The following is an 18,430-nucleotide window of genomic DNA, read 5'->3' on the forward strand; positions in this document are numbered from 1 at the left end:
CAAGATTTTCTTCCCCTTCCTCTTTTTCTGTTTCCTTCTGTCTTTCTACTAATGTTTATTCAGCATTTGCTAGATGAATTTATTATCTCATTTAATCTGGACTACAAATCCTGCCAACATATCTCTCATCTCTTCTTTTATTGATGAAGAAAAGGAGGCTCAGAAAAGATAACTGGCTCACCTAGTGTGACACAGCAATAAACAGGAGAAATGGCGTCAGAGCCCAAACTCACCAGCCTCTCAAGCCTGTGCCCTTTGTACCATGTCAACATTTCCAGCAGAATTTTCATGTCAATATGTTTGTTAACATTGATAAAGGAGTTGGTTATATTTTCCACCAAAATACATGTCAGAGAAATTTTAAGTACCTGCATACAATTATTATTCTCATTATGTAATAATTTGTCTTTACAAAATGGTGACCTTAATTGAGAAAATCTGCAAGTTGTAGGTGAGAGAGAACTAATTACATGTATGACATCTCATAGGCACATAAGTGGCTACAGTTTGGAACTTGTCTTATAAGATCAACAAATTTTTTAAAGTATTTCATGTTTATTTAAAAAATAATCAAATGCCATTTTTTCTCACCAGGATGTATTTAGCTATGGGACCTAATTTTTCAGCAGCTCTAGTCCAAGGATGCATTGCATCTCATGAATACCTATTTGTGTTAGCACTACATTACCCACTTGAAAAAAAATTATTTTCCTACAGTAATACATTCATGTGGATTAACAGATCAAAAAGAAAATTTGATTGTGGCAATTTTATGGAACAGACCATTTGAAAACCTCTTGCTACAAAAATGCTATGTGATGTATAATTTAAAGGCCTTTTCAATGCTTGCTGGAGTTCACAACAAGGTAAAGGGTACCTTAGAGGTGGAAATGAAGTATCTGAGAATCAAAATGTAAGTGTGCACTTTTGCTTCCCAGGAATAGGGTTGGAGAGGAGTGTTAGCCTCAGTAATCTGGTTTTCACACCCATGCAGAGGCAGGTGATAGAGCCTTGGACCCACATGAAGTAGGAAGTTCGATGAGACCCTTATGTAAAGCCCATGCCTTCAGAGATGTATGCCCTTGGGGAAAAAATTCACCCATTAGTAATGAGATGTGCAAAGAAACTGGCTTGTCCTTCTTCACATGGGCTGTAGTGGAAAAGTAAACTGTCACCCTTGGGAATTTTTAAACATGATTCTGTACCACATGTGAATTTGAGATTTTTAATTTACTTTACCTGCACAGCTTGGGAAACCCCCACCAGAGTATTTACTATTAAAATTGATCTCAGACTGAAATAACCCCCACCCCGGGTGCCTGGTAGAAGCAAGTTGTGAACCTGCCCAGAGAGAGAGCACAACCTCAGCAGGATTCCTACAGATAAGCTTCACTTAACTTGAACTCACATACCCAAAGCAAAAAGGATGAGTGAAAGCAATCCACATGGGCAAGATCAGCTACCTAAAATAAATAGCAGAAATAGATAAACAAACTGTCTTAATGAGAATGTAAAATAGTTCTACCTAATATGGCTAAGGATATAAATGTCAGTATTTAAAGAAAAGGTAAGATAACATGAGAAGAAGAGATAAAAGGACTTTTAGAGCCCTGACCAGTATGGCTCAGTTGGTTGGGTGTTTCCTCATGAGGCAAAAGGTTGCAGATTTGATTCCTGGTCAGGGCACACACCTACCTGGGTTGAGGGTTTGGTCCCTGATAAGGGCATGTATGATAGGCAGCCAGTCAGTGTTTCTGTCTCACATCAATGTTTCTCTCCCTGTCTCGCTCTCTCCCTTCCCCTCTCTCTAAAATAAATACCATATTTTGTTGTGTATAATGCACACTTTTTTGCCCAAATTTTTGAGGGAAAAATAAGGACATGTATTATATATAGGAATTAGTACAAAACATGGGTGTGTATTATACACAGCAAAACATGGTAAATAAAATCTTTTTAAAAAGAATTTTTAGAAGTAATGAATGTCTAGCAATGAAAAAGGTAATAACTGAATGGATAAGATATGCAACAACAACTCAAGCAACAGGATATGCAGAAGATTGAATGTTATTAGGGATGTGAATTTTGAACTGGGAGATAAATCTGAGAAAAACTATTCAGAAAGCAGCATGGATATAAGAGACAGAAGATAGAAGATATGAAAGATTAAATGAAAAGACCCAAAATGTGTCAATAGGCATTCTAATAAGGAAAGACTATAGAGAATTGAGTAATCTTTTTAAAAGCTAAGGCCTAATCATATTCTAGAGTTGATGAATATTCAGATTCAGGAAGTATAGTGAGACCACACCTAGACCCAACAGTCGAACTGAAAAAAAAAAAGAGTCAAATAATAGATTGTAAAGACAAACAAGGAGAAAAGAAAAATTGCCTCTATAGGTGTTACCACTATCCAAACAGCAGTCTTATCAAAGGCAATAATGGAAATCAGAAGGCAGGGTGTAGTATTGTCAACATACTGAGAGAAAGTAACTGTTAACTAAAGTGTGAGTGCCAGCGAAAGACATCAGTAGTCTCATTCTGAAAGAGTTCTCTGATAGCAGATGCTGGCTAAATGCACCTCCCGAGGGGTATATTTTAGTAAGAATAAAATTGAACCCCAGAGAATGAATGTGATGCAAAGAAATTAACAAGCACATAGGTAAATCAAAAAAGTTTTGATTGTTTAAAATAATAATTGATGAAACAATAATACTGATTATGATGCATTTTGGTGGTAAAACAAAGAAGACAGAATTAAAATACCAGTTCCACTCAGTTGTAAATGATCACAGTAAAAACATTCTACTGTCCTTTCACTCTTTAAGAGAAGCATAGAGATATTGATGACTTCTGAACTTTAACATAGGCATACCTTTAAAAGTTTAAGGGTAACCAATGGAAGAATAGAAATATTGTGTATGTTATGTTTAACCTCCAAGTAGGTAGAGGATGGAAAGTAATCAGGCAAACTTAAAACTTGATTGATTTTTCAATATTAGACAGAAAATAAGAAACAATTAGGTAGCCTTGTTATACCCATTCTACAGATGAAGAAACTGAAACCTGAAATGTTAAGTAACATGTCCAAAGTCAAAAGGCTTGTAAATGGAGGATCTAATATCCAAGTTCAACTCCAGAACCCAAGACTGAGACCATTAAAACATGCTGTCTCTGTAGAGATCTGTTGATATGTTGGGATGTATTAGGCTGAAGGAGGAAATTTTCACCAAATGAATCAGGATTATGTTTTCCTGAACTTAATTTTGATACTTATTGAACCTGGTTAAGCCAGCTCCCATAATTTCTGGAAGAATGGCAATATCTCTAAATAAATAACTGCTCATTTTTCTGAGATATTTTATATGTTATATTAGTAAACTATGGAGAATTACCTTCCAAGAAAATAAATAATATTGACACTTGGTTTTCCTGTAAGTTATGGGAGACTAGAACTTTCTTTTCATTTTTCCCCCTACACCATGGGGGTCTTCCAAAGATATGAACCTTGGTGACACTTGCTGCCTCTCTGGGTTCACTTCAAGCTGCTGCTCTTGGGAAGCCAAACCCAGCAGAAGCGCACAGGAGCCTTGAGAGCCAAGCTTCCTACCAACTCCCAAGGTCTAGAAACCTGAATCAAAGAGAAACAGGTGTAATTCAGCTGTCCCTGGCTACCCAATTTAGGGTGTTTTGAGAAAGCTCTTTTGGGGAAGGGATGGGAGGCCTTTTGGAATATCTATGCTAAGGGGTTTGGGAATAGAGAACTACGAGGATTTCAGAAGTTGGTAGAGAGTAGGTGCCAGCACATGACTTCTCAGCTATCCTCATGACAAATTTTTGTATGGAGATGTATTTTTTGCTAACTCCCCCCGCTGTATTCCCTCTTAAACATCACCCTCAATTAAAGGTTTATTACATACAAGCCAGTGTGAGGATAAATTATAAGTCAGGATGCAGTGCTTACATTTCTTTGCTTTCCACCAGTTTTGCTCTGAGCAAAATAAAATCTTCATCAAACTTTGAGGCTTTAAAAACTGAAGAAAAGTTTTATTTTAAGCAGCTGTCGTTGCCCTAGATCCCTCCCTCATGCTGTTGGAACATGCACTGCTTTGTATTAATTGATACTTCCTGTGTGTTGGCAGCACCAAGAGAACGCTTTCTGGAGATAAAATACAATCCAAAATGTGGCTGCAGTAAGACTGAGATTTGCCATGCCAGGGATGAGGGCCCCTGGGGAAGCTGGCATCTCCATTAAAGAAGCTCATGAGAGCTAAGGGTTGGCTACAAACCTAATCCCTTGAGGGAAGAGAAAAGCTAAAATATATGTTTTTTTCTCTCTCATCCCCACAGTTCAGAACTAAGGGTCTATGCCAATGCTTGATGATTCGTGCTAGTGAGGACAGATAAGCTAGACCGAGCATCCTTAGCTGTAGTGAGTAGTTTTCACTTTACTCTACTAGAGGCCTCTCGCTGAACTTCTTTCATGTAACAGAGGGCCTTGAGATGAATGATCCCTTTTCTTTTAGAGACAGGAAGTTCACTTTTTTCAGAGTCCCATCTTGAGCCTAGAATGAGGAGAAGGACTCCTCATCTTTGGAGATAGATGGGTGGAAATGAGAGGTACCCTGTTCTTTGGGGGTGCTGAATGGGTCCAAGACAGGTATATATTTGTGTGTAATTATTTATAATTTATATATGTCTCTCTCTACATGTAATTCGTGTGTATGTGTTTATTTATGTTTATTTATTTTTTGTTTTTAATTTTTTTATTGTTGATCAGTTACGGTTGTCCCCATTTTCTCCCCATTACTCTCTCCTGCCCTACCCACTGCCACTTCCCACATTCATTGTCTTTTTCCATGGGTCCTTTATACATGTTCCTTGATGACCGTTTCCATTCTTTCTCCCATTATCCCCCTCCCCTTCACCTCTGGTGACCGTCAGTTTGTTCTTTATTTCCATGTCTCTGGTTATATTTTGCTTAATTGTTTGTGTGTTGATTAGGTTCCACTTATAGGTGAGATCATATGGTATTTGTCTTTCACTGCCTGGCTTATTTCACTTAGCATAATGCTCTCCAGTTCCATCCATGATGTTGTGAAGGGTAGGAGCTCCTTCTTTCTTTCTGCTGCGTAGTATTCCATTGTGTAAATGTACCACAGTTTTTGGATCCACTGATTTATTGATGGGTACTTAAGCTGTTTCGAACATTTGGCTACTGTAAATAACACTGCTATGAACATTGGGGTGCATAGGTTCTTTTGAATTGGTTTTTCAGGATTCTTAGGGCATAATCCCACCTGTGTGTATATATATTTTTAAGTAGAAAGGGAGGAAAACTAAAGGAATAAGAAAGAGAAGATAAGAGACAAAAGAAATGATAAAACTTTCCTTATTTCATTAAATCTAAGACATAATAGATTTTAAAGTGCACCATTATTTTATATACCATTAAAAAAGAAAAACTGCTATAAATTAAACCATAACCTGATATGGATTATAAGATGCATACTGATTTGGGGTACGTTAAAATGTGAAAAAATGTACCACTTGAAACTGATGAACTGGTAGTTCCCCCCTTTTCTCTTCTTTTGCAACATCATTTGTGAGTGTTCAAATAGCTGAAATACAACAGTAAAGATTGTCTTTGAACTTGGCTATTCCTAAATCTTGAGTTCTGTAATATTATCCCAGTTGCTCTTTTGCAAATGGTAGGTATTCCTTTGAGGCTGCAGATTTTTTCCACTTAGTTTCTAAAAACTTTTAACTTCCTCGTAACACTTTTGCAAACTTCAAAGGGAGAGATAGATACTAAAGAATAAGTCAGAGAGAGGCCTGGGTGGTTTGAATCAACCCACATAAATTCTTAAAATTAATCAAGATCATTTATGAAAACCAGAACATAATTTCTATGCAACCTCTGGAAAGAGAGGCTCATCCGTCATGGCCATATGTGTCCTGAAGCAAAGTGTGTTGACATTACCTGTTTTGTCTCTGACCTTTAGTCCTTAAGATATATTTACTACTAGCTTTCAGCATGAATGGGTAAAAAAAAAATTGGCATGAGGCAAATCTCTATTTTAGCTTAAAAGAAATCATTTAGCTTTTCCTAGATTCCTCTGAGAAAGTTATTTTACTTTGAGATTTTTAATTCAATTAAATAAAAGGTTTTTTTTAAGTAAAACCATAGCCTATTTTTATTTATTTTTTCAATTTTATTTTTCAATTGCAGTTTACACTTACTATGATTTTGTATTAGTTTCAGGTGTACAGCATTGCAGTTAGATAATCATATACAAAGCCTGTTTGTATAATAAGGTGAATGGTAGGGTTTATAGCAACATTTTTAGTTATCATTCTTTATTACCATTTTTATTTTGTAAATATCTATGCATTTTATTATTACACACTCTTCTTTTTTAATCCTCACCCAAGAACATTTTTTCATTACTTTTAAGGGAGAGAGGAAAGTGGGGGAGAGAGTAAGAAAGAAATATTGATGTGAGAGACAAATATCAATTGGTTGCCTCCCACAGGTGCCTGGACTGGAGATCAGAACTCACAACCTAGGTACATGACTGGGTCGAACCTGTAACATTTCAGTTACCAGAGAATAACCTAACCAACTGAGCCACACTGGCCAGGGTTTCATATACATTCTTTGTACTCAAATTCAGTTGTCTATAAATATACTTATTAAAGGGTTTATCTTTCCTTATGAAAAGAAAACTCTGAAAGGCCAAGTAAGAGAACAATGCAGAAATAATTATTAAATTATTGAGGCAACCAAATTATCAGAAACCACTCTGAAGATAGAGCTGTGCTTAACTCAGTGACTGCCACAGGCTGGGGTTGAATCTGGGCTAAGGAACATGACCCAGCCTGGAGTGGGGTATATTGGGAATATTCTCTGCTACCAGTTCAAGTTGAAGTCCAGTGTGGCAAGTGTAACAGGCAGTTAAGAGATGGGATGAAAGATGACAGCCTTAAGAGCTACAAAAACTAGGCTGGTAGTATCAGCAAGCTTGTGTTTTACTATTGGTTTGACTATTAGTAAAATCTAATATTCACTGAGTACTTTTATATTATGGCCAACTATTGTTCTAAGTGCATTATAAGTATTAACTCATTACACCCTCACAAGACCCCTATGAAGTTGGTGCTACTAATACCCCTTTTCATAGGTGAGGACATGGAGGCCAGAGAGGTTAGTTGGAGCCCCTGGAACACATGACTAGAAAGTGGAAGTTGGTCAGACTCCCAAACTAGGGCGTTTATCCTCAACACCATGGCTGCCTGTTGAAGCTATGGGTGAGAAAACGGGTCTCAATGCCTAGGAGGTAGACAAGTAGGAGAAGGGAGCCTCCCAATTTTCTAGGAATGCTGGATGCATTTCCAGGAAGGCACTTGGGCCTTAAAGACAGGACAAGGCAAAAACCCAGCACACATGAAGGCCTCTGGATCTTGAGAACAAGGCAGAGTGCCAAAGCCAACAGGAGAGGCAAATACTGAGTCATGGGGTATTAGGCTCTCTTGCCTGCCAACAGTTCCAGAGTTCCAATTCGTCTAACTTTGGGTTTGTTTCTAGAGATTTGCTGAGGTTGAGCTAGTAGATGAGGTGGGGGCCCGGGCCAAGTGACTTTGCTACTAGGAGAGAAGGCTGCAGAACCTGGGAACTAGGCAGGACCTAGCCCACCAGTCAGTGTGCACAGAGGAGTACCGATCCCATCAAATGCATCAGGGTTCTAATTATAGCTCCTGTCCCTGCATTGCCCCATTTAGCTTTCCCATGCATACTCTGGATCCCTAGAACTTAAACATGCTGCACCAATATAGTAAGAATGCTGTTAATAATTTTCATTTGTTTGTACCAGTCCTTTCCCAACAAGGATACAATGATATTTTATTAACTATGTTTGTATATTAGTTATATATTAATATATTAATTATATAATTGGTTCTATATCAGTACAGTTATATATTAATTATATAATTTATAATTTTGGCATAAAAATAATTGCAAGCAGCAAAAATCCTTGCCCTTACTTTATATAGCCTTGTTAGGCTATCTTTAATCAACATTTTGCAGCTGACATAGAATATAAAATGTAGCATCAAGGCCATAAAAGTCTATAAAATTACATATTCCATATGTATTTTATGAAACACATGGGCTTTTTATGCTAAGAGAGTTACCAGGAAATTATTTGGATTTAGAGGGAAAAAAATAGTTGGAAATAGTAAAATGACTCAGGCAAGTATTTATGGAAAATTAATCACTTTAAAAGTTTTTTATGGTGGTCATTGTGCTGTAATACAGTTTGAAGTTAATGTTTTTATTCTCATTTTAGATTATATAAAGAGTTATTTTATGGTGTGCATTTTCATTATTAAATATAATATTGTTATCAATTTAGGTAATGTCAATTTATATTAAAATACTTGAGACTCATAGCTTTCAAGGACAAGAATTATTTAATTTTCTTTTTTGTGAAGTTGGCATTCAGTTAGAGGAAGTTTTGAAAATCTTTCTTTTTTTATTTACCTAGCATTATTTTCTTTTCAGCAACAGAAATGGAATCCAAACAGACATTGAAAAAATAGAGAATAATACCATGACAACAGAATGACTCTTGGTGAGAAAAAGGGCACAATAATACATCAAGGGCCCCATAGCTCATGCCACCAGAGAAATGACTGGGCAGAAATGCCTCAGGGAAAGGCTGGCCAGTCACGGTAGACCTGGAGCCTGATGAATCAGCAATCCCTTTGCTAAAAATGTCCATCTAATACAGTAGTGAGAAGTGCTGGTAGGGATGTGACATGCAGAAACCCAAAATTACTTTTTCCTCTCTCCTAAGCCCCTGCTGAAAGTACTGACATGGACTTCGGTGTCCTACTGACCTCTGCATGTTGTTTTTGTTGAAGACCTTTTTCAAATTAGGAAAGGCACTAACTGGAAGGGACACTCAAAGCTGCTCCAACTATAATTCTGGTATGGGAACACTTCTGAAGTTCACCATGGTCTGTGTTTAAGAGATCTAAGAAGTGCAAATGTATTCTGTTACCTCTCTTCCTCCTATTAAGATAATTTCTTAACATGTAACTAGGTTTTTTCCCTTATTCCACTGCTTTCTGAGCCCAAGTCACTCAGGAAGATGCTAGTTATGCCTCTGTTGTTTAATTCCTTAAATTACTTTTAACTGTTGTTGAATTATAGGAAGGGAAATACTGAATTATGAAGAAACACATCCTAGCTTTCTATCTTTATTTAAAGTAAAATCCACTCACTTTTAATGCAGATCAGTTTGGACCAGCAAACAGGGATAAAACCTTAGATGATTTTAGATAGTGTTCTTGTAAGGATTAGAATTGTTAGTAATTTTAGAAGATGAATGAGCATATTTTCATTGGAAAATCATTAGGTATATTCAGTCATTTTCTTTTGTTGGGTAAATTTAAACACATGTTAAATGGATTAATGTGGGCTTTTTCCAAAGATAATGATTTTTCTGTCAGCATTATTAAGCTATTACCTACATGCAAAATACATATACTAGAATAAATATCCCTAAAATTATTTGTACTAATTCTTAAATTCAGATCTCTTTATACAGGGTGGTTTCCTCCTGTGGAGTAAAGCCCTTTGTGTAGACCATAATTCCAGGCTCTTTTCTCTGGAACTATAAAGTTCAGAAAACACATCTCAGAGATATGACTCCAGGGCCATTATATTTTCTCCAGGAGTTTGTTTGTATCAGACTGAATATGCCATAGAGGCAATTGGGCATGCAGGCACCTGTTTAGGAATTTAGCAAACGATGGTGTTTTGCTTGTAGCAGAATGACAAAATATCCACAAGCTTCTTGATGAAGTCCTTTTTTTCCAAAAAATGTATGAACTCACTGAGGACATGGCTTGCAGTGTGGGCAGCATAACTTCTGATGCTAATGTTCTGACTGATGTACTGAGAGGCCCATTGCTCAAAGGTATTTATCACAGTGTCAGGAGCCAATTCCTTGTGACTGGTTGGTTACAGCACTGTATGGTATCAAATGAACTTATATATGGTTGGAAGGAAAATGTCCCTTTGGTGTCTCACTGCTCTCCATTGGCTGGGATAAGTATTATGGCTTTCAGCTCTATCAAAGTCAGCCTGGCTGAAATTATGGGGATGGAAAGCCCATACACTGGAAATAATGATGCAACAGCCATGTCAATGTTCAAACAAGACTATAAAGAAGGAGAAATGACGCTGAAGTCAGCATTTGTTTTAGCTATGAGTCCTCAAAAAACCATGGATGTGAGCAAATTCTCTGCTGAAAAAGTGGAAAATGCCACACTAATTAAAGAGAATTGGAAAGATGGTCATTAGTCATCAGAATTCTCAAACAGAAGGAAGAGGAACAGTTGATCAAAAAACATGAGGAAGAAGAAGCTAAGACTGAGCATGAGGAAAAAAAAAGAGAACCAAAAGAAAAGTATAAATAAAAGACAAAATCCAGGATTTTATAACTTGTTTGGGCACCATGTCAGTGTGAAATCTGTCCTCTTCCACACTGAGAAAACATTAGATTTCTTAACCTGCACAGTAGAAAAGTAGGATGGTACCATCTGATTTGACCCTTGATCTTTCTTTTAAAAAAAAATATTTTATTTATTTATTTCTAGAGAGGGAAGGGAGGGAGACAGAGAGAGAGAGAGAAACATCAATGTGCAGTTGCTGGGGGTTATGGCCTGCAACCCAGGCATGTGCCCTGGCTGGGAATCGAACCTGCGACACTTTGGTTCGCAGCCTGTGCTCAATCCACTGAGCTACGCCGGCCAAGGCTTTGATCTTTCTTTCAAGTTGAATGATGATTGCTCTTTGTGGACCTTTTAATTCTCCTCCCCCTTTTTGGGGAATAAACTTGGAAAGAATGGAAATGGTGAAGATCTTTTTCTATTACAATAGAACCACGCACAGGTTTTTTAAAAGCTAAGTTGTATCTATTCATATAATATAATATGATTGATTGGTTCATCTAATATAATAATATCCATTCATTGACTACTGTGTGAAAGTGCTTTATTAAGTGCTTTGCAAATATTAATGCCAACCACAACCTGATGAGTTAGGTAACTATTATTATCCCCATTTTACCTATGAGAAAAGTGAGCCACAAAGAGTTTAAAAAACTGTTCCAAGATAACAGAACAAGTTGAGACTAGAGCTGAGATGCAATACTAGGCAGCCTGACTCAACAGCATGAAGACCTGACAATGTCTCCACAATGCCTCCCAGAAGGACCCCATTAGGACTACAGTTCACTTGGACAGGCACTCCGTTTTCTGGCCTTTGCTTTCTTTTTTTGTGAAATGATGAAGTCAGCTTTCAAGATCAGTAGGATCCCTGACAGTTTTCAATTTATATAAGCTTTAAAATTCTAGAATATCTGTAAGAATGTCAGATCGATGACATATATGTGATTTGCATTCTCCACTAAAATGACATTTAAATTACACACACACACACAGAAAGGGGGAGGAGAGAGATAACAGTTTATAAGATAATGGGCCTAATGGCATGGAGATGAGCAAGATTCAAGTGCCTGCAGCACAGGGACACCAAAGAGCAAGTTAAGCAGGTTCTTGAGAGATTCATTGCTCTGGAAAAGTCAGGTGCATCAGATAGTGGGCTGATGCCTATACAGACCATTTGGACTTCTGGTCATCCAACCTCACCTCCATTGTTTGAAGTTAAGTAACTGTTTTCCTCCCCTCCCAACTAGCCCTCATCTCCCCCTTCTACTCTTGCAGGAAATTGAAGATTTATTTTTCAGAAACATTGAACCAAAGAGGTATAAAAATGTGGACACCAAGTAAAGCAGAGACCTGGGAGAACTCAGCTCAACTTTCTATATAAGATCTTGGGAATATCATCTCCTACCTTAGCAACCCAGGCCTATGACCACTGCCACTCCTACCTATGAGGTCTGAGAGTGAATATTCTTTGAAGAAACTGGATGGTTCTTAAAAAAAGACCTCTGCATTTATTTGCCTTTATTTATTTTTTGCCTTTTGAGAGTTCCCCACTGAAAGGGACATGACTCCTCAGGGAACCCTCTAGTAAATACATCTGTTATCATTCTCTGGCCTTAATGGACACATAACTCTTTCCAATCAGCTATTCTGGTGTCTTTTAAATAGGAAAAAACAACCAAGAAGAACAGTCTCTAACATGGATGAGAAAGACCACACAAAACAGAACAAAATAAAAACAAAAACCACATAAAGGGAACTCTAAGAAAAAAAAAGATAAAGGAGGGAGAAGAAGAAAACTTCAAAATATGTTGTTTAACAATATTAAACATAAGAGACAAATAAGATATTGTATCTCTAAAGCCACAGCAAGACTCTGTAACAGAAACAGATGAGTAAGAGGAGAATAACATTTCTTGGAAGTCAAAAATATGTGCACTGCATCCGATGTTCTTGCTTGCTCCTTTAATAGTCATCTCTGCACCTGACCATAATTTCTCTGCTTCCCAGTACTGAGATTACTGATGTCAACAACTTACTTTTCCAGCCTCCTTTGCATGTATGAACTGGGCATTCAACACAGTAAAGGGAAGCCCACTGCACTGTCTTCCCAGAGGGATTGGTTTGTTTCCCTAATGAAAAACAAACAGACCCTGTGAGGAAATCGCTCTTGTTGCATCAAGATGTTGTTTTGTCATAAAATGACCCCTGGAACTGTGGCAGTCTTGAGACATCACTAAAACAAGTAAATGGCTTAGGTAATCCTTAGGTAACTGAGGATGGTGAAGAAGATAGGGGTAGAGCCTGGTCTTCCGTGGCACCACTGAGCTCAGGAACTTACTTTGAGCTATAGGGTAATGGGAAAAGAGGAACATATAGCAGTTAGATCATAAGGAAAGGTCCAAAGCTTAGGTCAAGGAGACATGAAGCCTTGTCAGGAAGTAGGAGATGATGATATTGGAGGTTCTATGAGCACAAAATAGCCATAGTTCAGTCATTCAACAAAGAATTTTACTATGGATCAGGTCCTGATGTAGGTGCTAGTGAGACATGAGTAAACAAAATAAATTTCTTGCCATTCTGAAGCTCACATTTTAGGTAAAACAGACAGGAAATTAAAAATAAAACAAAAACAAGAAATATGAAATGTGTCAAATAGTGAAAAATATTATAAAGAATAATAAAGTTGAATCAGAAAGATAAAATGGGTTAAAAGGTGTTGTGGGTGCAGTGGTCAGGGAACGTAGTCTCTAACTAGGAGTCATTTAAAGCAGAGACTTGAAATTAACAGGATTGCACACCATGTAGACAAGGGAAGCGAGTTCTAGGCAGAAGAAATAGCAACTGCAGTGGCTGTTAGGTGAGAATGTGCTTGGTATATCTGAAGAAAAGCCAGAGAAGAGTAGCGAGGGGAGATTAACAGCAGATGATGTCAGAGAAGTAATGAGGAATAGAACCATGTTAAATCTGACAGGCAAAGTGTGGACTTTGCCTTTTGCTCTGAAGAGGTGACATAGTCTTATGAATGTTTTAAAGAACAAGTCTGTCTATTGTGTTGAGAATGGAATGAATGGGGTAAAGGTTGAAGGAAGGATATTTGTAGGGTCATTGCCATAATAGCTTGAACCAGGGTGGTTACTGAACAGGTAATAAGAAGTATTTGTATTCTGTATGTATCTTACAGCAAAACCAGAACCATTAGCTAGATTGGCTGGTGGATTTTCTGTTGCTTGTCAAGAATGACTAAGGCTTTGGGCCTGAGGAAAAGTAAGAACTGAGGTGCCATTTACTAAAATATAAGAAAGTGTAAAAAAAAAAAAAGGAGGTTTGGAAGGGGAAACAAATGTGGATATTTTTTATAAGAAACTTTGGACTTCTGGTCAAGATGGAAGTATAGGTAGACATGCTTTGCCTCCTTGTGCAACCACAAAAAGGAATTACAACTAAATCTCAAAACAAATAGCATTCAGAAGTGTCAGAAAATTGAACTGTATGGAAATCCAACAACCAAGGATTTAAAGAAGCCACATTCATCCAGATGAGTAGGAGAGATGGTGATACAGGTAAAGGGTGGAGAGCAGAAGAGAGGCTGTGCAGTGAGGAGAGCCAGCAGCAACAGTGGTGGCAGTGGCAGAACTGGGTGGTCCCACATTAATGTGTGATGGATAAAAATCAGGAGGGATACCTTGGGAGTAAGTGATTCCAGCCCTGAGCCAGACCTCACAACCCATGGTTCCAGTGCTGGGAAGATAAATCCCCATAACTTCTGGCCATAAAAACCAGTGGGGGTTGGGGCAGCAGAAGAAACCTCTGTATTTTCAGAAAACTTCACTTAAAGGGCCCACACAGTCTTAAAACATATGTAAATCCACCCACTCTGGAACTCAGCACCATGGAAACAACTGGAAGGGTGCCAGTTGCATACAGGAAGTGGGTGAAGTGCCTGGAAATGGGGTGAGTGCAGGGCAAACCTCCAGAAGCCAGTCAGTGACACAGTCCCTTCTCCAAATCCTCCCCCAGCACAGACCCACAAACTGGTGAAGCGGGTTGCCCCAACCCGGGTGATTACCTAAGGCTCTGCCCCACATAATTAACAGGTGCCTTTTACAGGGAGTCAAAGCAGCTCTACCTAATACACAGAAACAAACACAGGGAGGCTGCCAAATTGAGGAGATAAATGAAACAACAGAATGAAACCCCAGAAAAAGAACTAAACAAAATGGAGATAGCCAACCTATCAGATGCAGAGTTCAAAACATTGGTGATCAGGATTCTCAAAGAACTCATTGAGTATGGCAACAACATAAAGGAAGAAATGAAGGTTACACTAAGTGAAATAAAGAAAAATCTACAGGGAACCAACCATGAGGGAAAGGAAGCTGGGATTCAAATCAATGATTTAGGACATTAGGAAGAAGTAAACATTTCAACCAGAACAGAAAGAAGAAACAAAAATTCAAAAAAACAAGGATAGTATAAGACTCTCAGACATCTCCAAACGTGCCAACATCTGAATCATAGGGATGCCAGAAGGAGTAGAGGAAGAGCAAGTAATTGAAAACTTATTTGGAAAAATAATGAAAGAAAACTTCCCTATTTTGGCAAAGGACATAGACACAGAAACCCAGGAAGCACAGAGAATCCCAAACAAGTTGGACCCAAAGAGCACCACATGAAGATATATCATAATTAAAATGCCAAAGTTTAAAGATAAAGAGAGAATCTAAAAGCAGCAATAGAAAAGCAAATAGTTACCTACAAAGGAGTTACCATAAGACTGTCAGCTGATTTCTCAAAAGAAACTTTGCAGACAAGGAAGGACTGGCAAGAAATATTCAAAGTGATGAAAAGCAAGGACCTACAACCTAGATTACTCTATCCAGCAAAACTATGATTTAGAATGGAAGGGCAGATAAAGGGCTTCCCAGACAAGGTAAAGCTAAAGGAGTTCATCATCACCAAGCCATTAGTACATGAATTGTCAGCAGGGGTTTCCAACCTGTGGCCCATAGGCCACATGTAGCCAAGGATGACTATGGATGTGGCCCAACACAAAATCGTAAATTTACTTAAAACATTGAAATTTTGTGTGTGTGTGTGTGTGTGTGATTACATGTCACAATGTATTTAATGTGTGGTCCAAGACAATTCATCCAGTGTGGTACAGAGATGCCAAAAGGTTGGACACCCCTGTAAGACACTTATTTAAGAAAAAAAAAAGATAAAAACTCTGAACATTAAAAAAGCAACAAATTCACAGCTATCAACAACTGAATCTAAAACAAAACAAAAACAAACTAAGCAAACAACCAGGACAGGAACAGATCATAGGCATGGAGATCATTTGAAGGGTTATCAGCTGGGAGGGGGAAGGAGGAGAATGAGGGAAAAGGTGCAGGGAATAAGAAATATAAATGGTAGGTACAAAATAGGCAAAAGAAGGTTAAAAAAAAGTAGAGGAAATGGAAGCCAAAGAACTTATGGACATGACCCATGGACATGAACAAAGTGAGGGTATTGCTGGAGGGAAGGATGGTACCTGGCAGAGGGGGGCAAAAGAGGAAGAACTGGGACAGATATAATAATCAATAACACATACTAAAAAAACACTTTATGTTTGTTTTTGCACTATGTTTCCTCTTGAACATCCAAGATAAGCAGTCAGTTGCATATACCAATCTGGAGTTCAGGGACTATGTTACAGATGAAGATATTATAGCAGGTCCTTGAAAGATGTTGTTTTATTATGATGTTGATAAGAGAAAAATAATCTATTTCTCAGGCCACTGTGTGGTTTCCAAGTTCTCCCCATATCTGTGTGGGTTTTCTGTGGGTTCTTGGTTTCCTCCTACATCCCAAAGATGTGCAGTTAGGTGAAGTGTCATGTCTAAATTTTCCTAGGCTATGTGAGTGTGGGTGTACATGTGTGGCCCTGTGATGAAAGGTGCCCTGTCCAGGGTTGGGGGGGGGTCCCACTGTGAGCCCTTAGCTGCTGGGATAGACTCAGGCCACCCATGACCTGAACTGGAATAAGAGGATTGGAAAATAATCAGCTTACTTGTTTTTATTAATTTTTCTTAAATATATGCAGAGCTCACATTAATTTCAGCATTTAGTATTAGAAGTACTTGGTGTCTTTATTTAGAAATTTAGTAATATTTTTGTGACCAAAAATATGCCATGGGAACTTAACTCTTCTTTATATCAATTAGCTTGTGGTAAAACTGGTATACATAGTTCTGCTTAAAGTTGCAGTTTCCAAGAACCTATCAAGATTGTTAAGTCAGGACTTACTGTTATTTGAAAGTGGTCAATATATAGTAGGGACTTAAAGCCATGTTACAGGACCTGGTCACCTGGGGAGTGAGAATAAAAGGAGAAGCAATCTAAGGACTGAGCCCTAGAACATCCCAATATTTAAAAAGCAGGAGGACAAGAAGAAACTAGCAAAGGATCCTCAAAAGGAGCAGTTTAGGGAAGCAGCTGATAGATAAACAGGAATACTGAAAAACTGACCACCAGATTTAGCAAGGTCCAATTTGGTAGTGACCTTAACAAGGGTCCAGGTGTCTTCAGGAACAAAGAGGGAAGGACATTGTCAGCAAATGATGATCTGTCAGCAAAAGCAGCTAATCTAGATAACCAGTCACAGGAAGTAGAGTGCAACATTGAAAATGACTCCTTGCCCGGGAGGTGTGTGCAATTCTAACATTGCCTGTGGATGTATGGAAGCCAAATGTGGGAAAGTGTCATTCAAAGGAAAATGAGAAGCTCTGGTTTTACCATCTAAGTTGAATAGGTATGCTCTTTACAGCTCGTATTTATTTGGAAGCATGATAGAGGAAGATCTATGACCCATTTCCCTGTCCAAATGTCAGAAGTCTTTGAAAAGGCAAGCATAAAAAAGAAAAAAAGAATATGAAGCCATAAGCACAAATTTGAATGCAAATGTATCATATGCAAATTCCAATATTATATTCTAATTTTTATACAAAGTTAATGAACCATTTTGGATCTTAATATTCTCCTCTGTAAGATAAGACCAGTTAGTCATGCTTATCTCATGAGATTTGATGAGGAATGAATTGGCATATGGAAAGCCACTAGTATAGAATCATACAAACAGATGGTCAATAAATTCAACTATTACTATTATCAATATTATTAGATCCGTATTAGGCCTGAGGTAAAGGCCGCTCACTGTAATGTGGCAAAGATGAAGTATTTGTTGATATGAACTTTGTTGGAGAAGGGGCTGGCTGTGTTTGCAGTTTTAACAAAATTCTTTGAAAGGCATTTATTATGGCCTCGACCTTGTAAGAAGCAGAGCAGGGCTCACGGCCATATTTTCTCGATATATTCCAAAACAAATTTCAATGACTTCTCATAAACTCTGCTATTTAAACCAGATCATAGCATGTGTAAGGTTAAGATAATACCACACCCTTGGGATGCTGAGGGCAGAGAAGAGAACACCTTGCTGCCTAAGAATGCTGCCTGCCAAGAAATACATCTGCATGAGGCACTAATGTCCCTAAGCTCACCTTCATCCTATGTTTTCAGTCTAAACCTTATGTATTCTTACTTTAGAACACTACGTGCACAAGGGTGTTGGTCTTGCTCTCACTGGTTCACGAACTGGAAAGCAAATAGCAAATGCCTAAGACATAATTTTGTGAAAGCACATCATGACTTTCTTTTTATTTTCACAGTAACTCAGACCAAATTGGAATATTTCTAGTGGAAATAGTCACATTCTTCACACTTGAATAAAATATTTGGAAATTGAGCAAATGGGTTCTCTGTCCTAAAACAATGTTTACTTGTAGCTACTATTAACTTCATTTTCTTACTTAAATGTATGAATTTGAGTCCTGGGTCTGTGATTTATTTTTTCTAGCAGACCTTA

General features: G+C 37.9%; 1 protein-coding gene and 1 pseudogene across 4 annotated transcripts in view; both read left to right on the plus strand.

Moving 5' to 3' along the window:
• Positions 1-18,430, plus strand: part of PRTFDC1 (phosphoribosyl transferase domain containing 1) — a 93,258-nt gene that overhangs the window by 25,370 nt on the left and 49,458 nt on the right. The window lies entirely within an intron of this gene.
• LOC123831034 lies at positions 5,493-10,491 on the plus strand (annotated as a pseudogene).

This window comes from Phyllostomus hastatus, unplaced genomic scaffold, assembly GCF_019186645.2.
Source record: "Phyllostomus hastatus isolate PE091 unplaced genomic scaffold, TTU_PhHast_1.1 phas_scaffold_1674, whole genome shotgun sequence".
NCBI classification, from domain to species: Eukaryota; Metazoa; Chordata; class Mammalia; order Chiroptera; family Phyllostomidae; genus Phyllostomus; species Phyllostomus hastatus.